Raw genomic sequence first — 8,424 nt, 5'->3', positions numbered from 1 at the left:
GGGATCGCTCCCTACGCGACTCCCTTGTCCATTCGTCCCCCCCATCCCTCCCCACTGATCTCCCTCCTGGCACTTATCCTTGTAAGCGGAACAAGTGCTACACATGCCCTTACACTTCCTCCCTTACCACCATTCAGGACCCCAGACAGTCCTTCCAGGTGAGGCAACACTTCACCTGTGAGTCGGCTGGAGTGATATACTGTGCCCGGTGCTCCCGATGTGGCCTTCTATATATTGGCGAGACCCAACGCAGACTGGGAGATCGTTTAGCTGAACACCTATGCTCTGTCCACCAGAGAAAGCAGGATCTCCCAGTGGCCACACGTTTTAATTCCACATCCCATTCCCATTCTGATATGTCTATCCACGGCCTCCTCTACTGTAAAGATGAAGCCACACTCAGGTTGGAGGAACAACACCTTATATTCCCTCTGGGTAGCCTCCAACCTGATGGCATGAACACTGACTTCTCTAACTTCTGCTAATGCCCCACCTCCCCCTCATACCCCATCTGTTACTTATTTTTATACACACACTCTTTTTCTCTCTCTCCTTTTTCCCCCTCTGTCCCTCTCACTATACCCCTTGCCCATCCTCTGGGCTTCCCCCCCCTCTCCCTTTTCCTTCTCCCTGGGCCTCCTGTCCCATGATCCTCTCATATCCCTTTTGCCAATCACCTGTCCAGCTCTTGGCTCCATCCCTCCCCCTCCTGTCTTCTCCTATCATTTCGGATCTCCCCCTCCCCCTCCCCCTCCCACTTTCAAATCTCTTACTAACTCTTCCTGACGAAGGGTCTCAGCCCGAAATGTCGACTATACCTCTTCCTAGAGATGCTGCCTGGCCTGCTGCGTTCACCAGCAACTTTGATGTGTGTTGCTTAAATTTCCAGCATCTGCAGAATTCCTTGTGTTCGCCTTTACCCTATCTGCTTGCTTTGATTATGGCTTCCCCATTTTCATTTGTTTTTCCAAGCAGCAACATGTATCAACCTACAGACACCAGATCACCGAAATCTCTTTCATGTCCTCTTCTTCAAAGGAGATTTGGAAAAATGAAACCTAATCATATTCACAAATGAGAATGAGAATCAGATTTATTATCTCTGACATAGATGGCATGAAAGTTATTGTTTTGTGGCAGAGGCAAAACTACTATAATTTACCAAGAGAGTCATAAACAGGTTCTTTAGCCCAACTCATCCATGCCAACCAAGGTAACAACCTGAGCAAGACCCATTTACCTGCATTTAGCCTACATCCCTCTGGAATTTTCCTATCCACGATCTCTGTAATTTCTAACTCCTTTTCCTTACTGCAGCATGGTTGACCACATTATTCATCCCAAATCTGGATTGTTTCAACATCAAGGATCGTGTTTTCAGTTTACATGGGTCCAACCACACAGAAGCCTGGCATCTTTATAAACTAACTCAGTTCCGAACATCTGTCTAATATCTCAAAATGATAAAGCATATTACATTTCACAGCTTGTTATAGGACATGTGTCAGATTTGCATTCTTCATTTGGAATGAGCAACAAAGGTGTACAATTTTCCTGCTATTTGTGCCTTTTTGTTGCTGACTCATTCAGCATGGAAACAGACCTTTTGGCCCATCGAGTCTGTGTTGACCATCAGCCACCCATTTCCACAAAACTCTACTTTATTCTGCCACACAATCCAATCAACTGGCCCATGTTTTACTATGCACTTACCCACGTGTTGGGCACATGGCCAAGTGGTTAAGGCGTTCGTCTAGTTACCTCAAGGTTGCTAGTTCGAACCTCAGCTGTGGCAGCGTGTTTGTGCCCTTGAACAAGGCACTTAATCACACATTGCTCTAGTCTGTGCGAGGAGTGGCGCCCCACACAGACTTCCAATCTGCGCCTTGTAAGGCATGAAAATGCCCGACGCAGGCCTCTCATGGTCTGAGTCAACGTTGCCTCCCCTCCCTACCCACTGGGGGTCATTTGTTCAGTCTATCACCAGCACAACTATAGGATGAGGGAGGAATTTGGAGAGCATAGAGGAAGCCCAGGGCACTCAGAGAAGGAAGGCGCAGACTCTACACAGAGAGCAGTGGAGGTGGAGATCAGGATTGAACTTTGATCGCTGGGTTTGAGAGGAAGCTGCTGTACTAACTGTGTCACTGTACTGCTCTTCGGAATTGATTGCAAATGCTGTGCTACAATGCTGAGACTAACACATTAACTATCAGAGCTTGACGTGCACAAGTCTTTGCATTGTAATCATAATACAGCTCCTCAGCCTATCCTGAGGTCAAGAAAGTTCGGATTTTCTCCTAAACTCTGGAATGACTTTTACCAAAGTATCAGCAAGATTTTTAAAAATCTCTGTAACCAGAGGGAATTAAACGCAAACGCACAATGAGGCAGGTGTTACCAATGACCAAGGTTAAATAAACACAAAAAAAAATCCTTTCCAAACAAAAAACTACAGAAGACCTGTCGGAGCCAAGTGAAACTCAGACATGTCCTGTAGTTGCATTTGGATCACATGCCATATTGATACGTCAGTGACAGGCCATGGGACGAAGCATTTTGCATCAAGGTAAACCACTTGCCTGGCAGCTGGATGACCATATCTGCACCCTCTCTGCTCCTCCTGCCACCTTGTTGACTCATGATTGGACAGGATCTCAGCACTATTACTGGTGCTGTGGTCCAACGAGAAAGGCAAACACACACAGTCCATCAGGTCGCCATGTCAATGCAAGCCTAGTATTTCAAGAGAGGATCATTACCCAACATTGGCAAACACCACATGATGGCTTCGAGCTGTTCAGTGTACTTACATTGGCACAGTCTGATTTCATTTGGCTTGTTAAGGTTCAGTGCTGATCCCTGATCTGGAATGTTTTTTTTTCAGTGCTGAGCTGTAGGGCTGGGAGCAAAGAGAGGTTGGTGCTGTTGTGAAGAGAGGTGAAAGGCAATGGGGGGGGGGCGGGGGGAAGCACTTCCAGCTTCCTTTTGCTGTAGAGACTTCCCTTAAGCTGATTTTGTCATGCCATGGTTTCCAAAGGCCTTAAATTGCCATTTCTTCAGCTGGAGGGTGGCAAATCTGTGGAATTCATTGCCACAGAAGCGCAGGTCATTGGGTGTATTTAAAATGGAGACTGATAGAACATGGAACAGTACTGCACAAGAACAGGTCCTTTGACCTCGGCCTACTGTGTTGTGCCAAACAAACACATTCATGAGCCTACCTATGAGACTCCTGACTCTTAGGCAAGTATTGTATCTGCCTCCACCACAACCCCTGGTAGAGCATTCCAGGCACCTACCACTCTGTGGAAAAACAAACTTGCTCCTAACACCTCCTTTGAACTTGTATTTGAAATTCCAACCCTGGGAAAAGTATATTTGGCTCTCTATTCTGACTATGCCTCTCATAATCTTGTAGGCCTCTATCAAATTGTCCCCTAGTCTCTGCCACTTCAGACAAAATAATCCAAGTTTGTCCAACCTCTCCTTATACCACATGCTTTCTAATCCAGGCAGCATCTTGACAATCCTCTTTTGCACCCTCACCAAAGCTTCAACATCGTGCTTACAAGGGCTGAGCCGAATTAAATGCAATACTACAGGTGCAGTCTAGTTAGGGTATCAAAGGTTAAGGGGAGAAGGCAAAGAAAGTGGGGGAGGGGGAATTATACAGTACATCAGCCATGATTGAATAGTGAAGCAGGTGTAATGGACTGAATGGCTCAATTCTGCTCCTATGTCTTATGCTCTTATGGGCTTGATTCAAGCTTTATATTGGGTCTTGGGTTGTCCAGACCTTGAGGTTGAGCTCTGTCATAGAGTTATTTAGATTGGAAGCAAACTCTTTGGCCCATCTCATCTGTGCTGCCCAAGCTGCCTTCCTGAGCTCATTCCATATTTCTGTGTTTGGCCCATATCCCTCTAAGGGGAGGGAGGGAATGTTGACTCAGACCACGAGAGGCCTGCGTCGGGCATTTTCATGCCTTATAAGGCGCAGATTGGAAGTCTGTGTGGGGCGCCACTCCTCGCACAGACTCTAGAGCAACGTGTGGTGAAGTGCCCTGCTCAGGGACACAAAAACGCTGCCACGGCTGAGGCTCGAACTAGCGATCTTTAGATGTCTAGACCAACGCCTTAACCACTCGGCCACGTATCCCTCTAAACTGAGACTATTTCTCCTATCTCTGCATTTCATGATTCTGTAAACTTCTATTAGGCTTCCTCTTGGCCTCTAATGCTCCAGAGAAAACAATCCAATTCATCCAACCTCCTCTGCACCCTCTCCAAAACCTCCAAATCCTTCCCATGGTGACCAGAGCTGCATATATTACTCCAAATGTGATCTATTAAAGCTTTGTATAACAGCAACTTTTATACTCAGTGCCCTGACTGTTCAAGGAAAGCAGGCTGTGTGTTTTATTTACAACTCTATCCACTTGTGTTGTCACTTTCAAGGACTTAGGAGAAATATCAGCAGGCTAAGGAATCCCTTTCCCAGGCATCCTATTTGTACCTTGATGGTGTCGTGGAAGCAGTTAGGAAAAGGTTTACAGGCCTTATTTCAATAACGGGCAGGTTGTTTTATGAGAAACAGTCTGTACCTGCTGGAGTTCAGATGAATGACGATCACAGGGGCATACAGCACAGAAACAGGTCCTTTGACCCAGCTGCTCCGTAACAACTAAGATACCAATTCAAACTAGTCCTACTTGCCTGAATTTGGCCTACATCCCTGCAAACTTTTGCTATCCATGTCCCTGTCCAAGTATCTGTAAAATGTTAACCAATTCTTCTGGCAGCTCATTCCATATACTGACCCCCTCAGGGTGAAAAGCTGTTCCTCGGGTTCCTTTGAAATTTATCCCCTCTCACCCTAAACCTTTGCCCTCTGGTTCTTGAGTCCCAGTTCCTGGAAAAAGACTGCATGCATCCACACTTTCTATGCCCTGCCTAATTTTTACACTTCTATAACATCACCCTTCGTTGCCCTATGCTCCAGTGAAAAATGTCCTCACTTAACCAGTTTCTCTCAATAAGTCAGCCTCTCGAGTCTCTGTAATATCCCTGTGAATCTCTTCTATACTGCTGCGATGAGGCCACACTCAGGGTGGAGGAGTTACCCCTTATATTTCGTCTGGGTAGCCCCCAACCTGATGGTATGATCATTGATTTCTCAAACTTCTGGTAATTGCACCCCCCCCTTCACCATTTGCATTCCCAATTTCCCCTCTCGCCTTATCTCCTTACCTTCTCTCTGGTGATCCTCACCCTTCCCTTTTTTCCATGGTCTTCGACCCTCTCCTATCAGATTCTCCCTTCTCCAGCCCTTTATCTTTGAACTTCGTTAATGCTGCCGCAAGACAGCTAATTTCACGATATATGCCAGTGATATTAAAACTAATTCTGACTCTGAGATACAGCAGACAAATAGGCCATTCAGCCCATTGAACTCATGTTAATCATCAAGATTTACACTACTCCTACATTAATCCCCATTTTGTTCTCCCCACATTCTCATCAATTCCCTCTGGATTCAGCCACTCAGCCTGGGAGCAATTTCCAGTGGCAAATTAACCCACCAACCTGCACGTTGTTGGGATGTAAGAGGTAACTGGATCAGCCCGGGAGAAACCGATGCGATCAGAAGGAGAGCATGCAGACTCTACGCAGACAGAACCCGAGGCAAGGTCTCCAGTGCTGTGAGGCAGCAGGCCTTCCAAGGACTTGTGAGCAACTCAGTAAGGAAGTTCCCAGATGCTCATCTCTGTTTTTTTTTGCCTGAACTAGTACTTACGGAACAAAATCTCAGTCTCAGTCTCAAGATTGTCAACAGCTGGTTTCAAACAGTGACTGAGGAACAGAAGCTTGTCCTTTGGTCATAGAATCATAGGATTCAGTGAGACCTTGCCTGCAGAAAGACAAGAAAATCTGCAGATGCTAGAAATCCAAGCAACATACACAAAATACTAAAGGAACTCAGCAGGCCAGGCAGCATCTATGGAAAAAAGTAAATTATATGGTACTGGAGTAACTAGGATCAGTATATTGGAACAGAACACAAACGCTGTTAGATTCGAGGATGAACTTTGGATTGGGATCAGGCACGGCAGCTGGAGGTTTGCAAGATCCTCATGAGCAACCTTGCTGGGGTTTGGCTTGCTGTGCACTGCCATCTAGTGGATCTATATGGACCTGCAATCTTTCACAGAGAACAAGAGACTGCAGTTGCTCGAATCCGGAGAAGCATGTGATCTGCCACAGGAGCTCAGCAAGTTAAGCAGTATCTGTAGTCTTGACGCAGGGCTTCAATTCAAAATGTCAACAAATCTGGTCTTCCCACGGATGCTATTGATCCTGCTGAGTTCATTCAGCAGATTGTCGTTGTAACATCTCATGTTCCACTTGAGCAGCTTAAATTAGTAAATTGGTTTATTATTATTACGTATCCTGAGGTGCTTTGTTTTGCCCTCTGTACGCATGGATCATTTCATCACATCAGTACATTGAGGTAGTACAAGGAAGAAGCGTTAACACAATGCAGAATAGAGTGTTACATTTACAGAAAGTGCAGCGCAGGCAGATAATAAGAGGCAAGTCCATAATGAGGTAGATTGTGAGGTCAAGAGTCCATCTCATTGTACAAGAGCTCCATTCAAGAGCCACACAACACTGGGACATGAGCTGCCCTTGAGTCTGGCGGTATGTGTTTTCAGGCCCAATGAGAGAGGATAAAGAGAGAAGATACGAAAGCCATTAAGCATGTATCATCAGGTTCATGGATAGATTCTATCTAGCTGTTGTAAGACTACAGAATGGACCTCTTGTATGCAACATCCCAATGATATAAACATTGTGGAAAAAAAAACAAACTGGTGGAGGAGCTCAGTGGGGTTGGGGGAATGGACAATCGACTCTTTAGGCCGAGGCCTCTCATGTGGACTGAAAAAAAGAGGGGAGATACCCAATATAAAGCGAGAGGGGAAGGGGGCAGAGCAAAAATCAACAGGTGAAAGTTGAATCCATGAGAGCAAAGGTGGTATGGAGATGGAGCAAGGAAGAGTGGGAATGACAACAGAGAGTGCGGGATGATTGGTGGAAGTAACAAGGGCTGCAGATGACGGAATACAATAGGAAAGGAGGATGGAGCACAAAACCAAATAAGGGAAAAAAGGAGGCCATTTGGGAGCCTGGGAGGAATGTGTGGTGAAGGGTAGGTAGAGTATGTGGAGGAGGGGATAGGAACTGGGTGATAGGGGTTAGGGACTGAGCAGGAAGAACTGGGTAGATCAGAATAAGAGAGAAAAGGGAAATGGGGGAACAGGTCACCTGAATTTCACCAGGACTTGAAAAAGGGGAAAATAGAAATGGCTCCTCAGAATTTACATAAGTGGGCCAAGGAATTTTGGCCATAAGACTTGTACCATCCTTTATAAATAATACATGCACTCTTTTTCTTCCTGTGGAAACAAGAGGAAAGACAGTAAGTGGAACTAACACATTTTCTTATGAAATAAAGGATGCCAGGAATATTGATGGTAGTTACATAGAGCAGTACAGCCGAACCAGTTAAATTAGTAAGCAACTGGCCAGCTAAAATAATCCTTTCCCCCTACACAGTGTCTGTATCCTTCCATCTACCTCACATTCATGGTTGATGGTCAATGGACTACGACTTTATTTTGGAGACACCTGATTTGCATATTTTGGCTTTTATCTCTCTTATAGCTAGGAGGGCACTCTTGCTTAAATGGAAGGATGCTGTTCCGCCTACTCATGCTCAATGGTTACGTGATGTTAGAGAAACATAGAAAAATAGAAAATCTACAGCACAATACAGGCCCTTCGGCCCACAAAGCTGTGCTGAACCTGTACTTACTTCAGAAATTACCGAGGGTTACCCATAGCCCTATATTTTTCTAAGCTCCATGTACCTATTCCAGGAGTCTCTTAAAAGACCCTGTCGTATTCACCTCCACTACCGTTGCTGGCAGCCCATTCCATGCACTCACCACTCTCTGCGTAAAAAAACTTATCCCAGACATCTCCTCTGTACCTACTTCCAAGCACCTTAAAACTGTGCCCTCTTGTGTTAGCCATTTCAGCTCTGGGAAAAAGCCTCTGACTATCCACACAATCAATGCCTCTCATCATCTTATACACCTCTATCAGGTCACCTCTCATCCTCCACCACTCCCAGGAGAAAAGGCCAGTTCACTCAATCTATTCTCATAAAGCATGCTCCCCAAACCAGGCAACATCATTGTAAATCTCTTCTGCGCCCTTTCTATAATTTCCATATCCTTCCTGTAGTGAGGTGACCAGAACTGAGCACGGTACTCCAAGTGTTATGTCATGCTTAAATTTAGAGAAGATTTGTTGTTCAGTTTTTGAATCAGCCAAGACTTTTATACATTGTGGGGA

Source organism: Mobula birostris, chromosome 2 (genome assembly GCF_030028105.1).
Source record: "Mobula birostris isolate sMobBir1 chromosome 2, sMobBir1.hap1, whole genome shotgun sequence".
NCBI lineage: Eukaryota > Metazoa > Chordata > Chondrichthyes > Myliobatiformes > Myliobatidae > Mobula > Mobula birostris.
Note: the sequence above shows the minus strand (reverse complement) of the source record.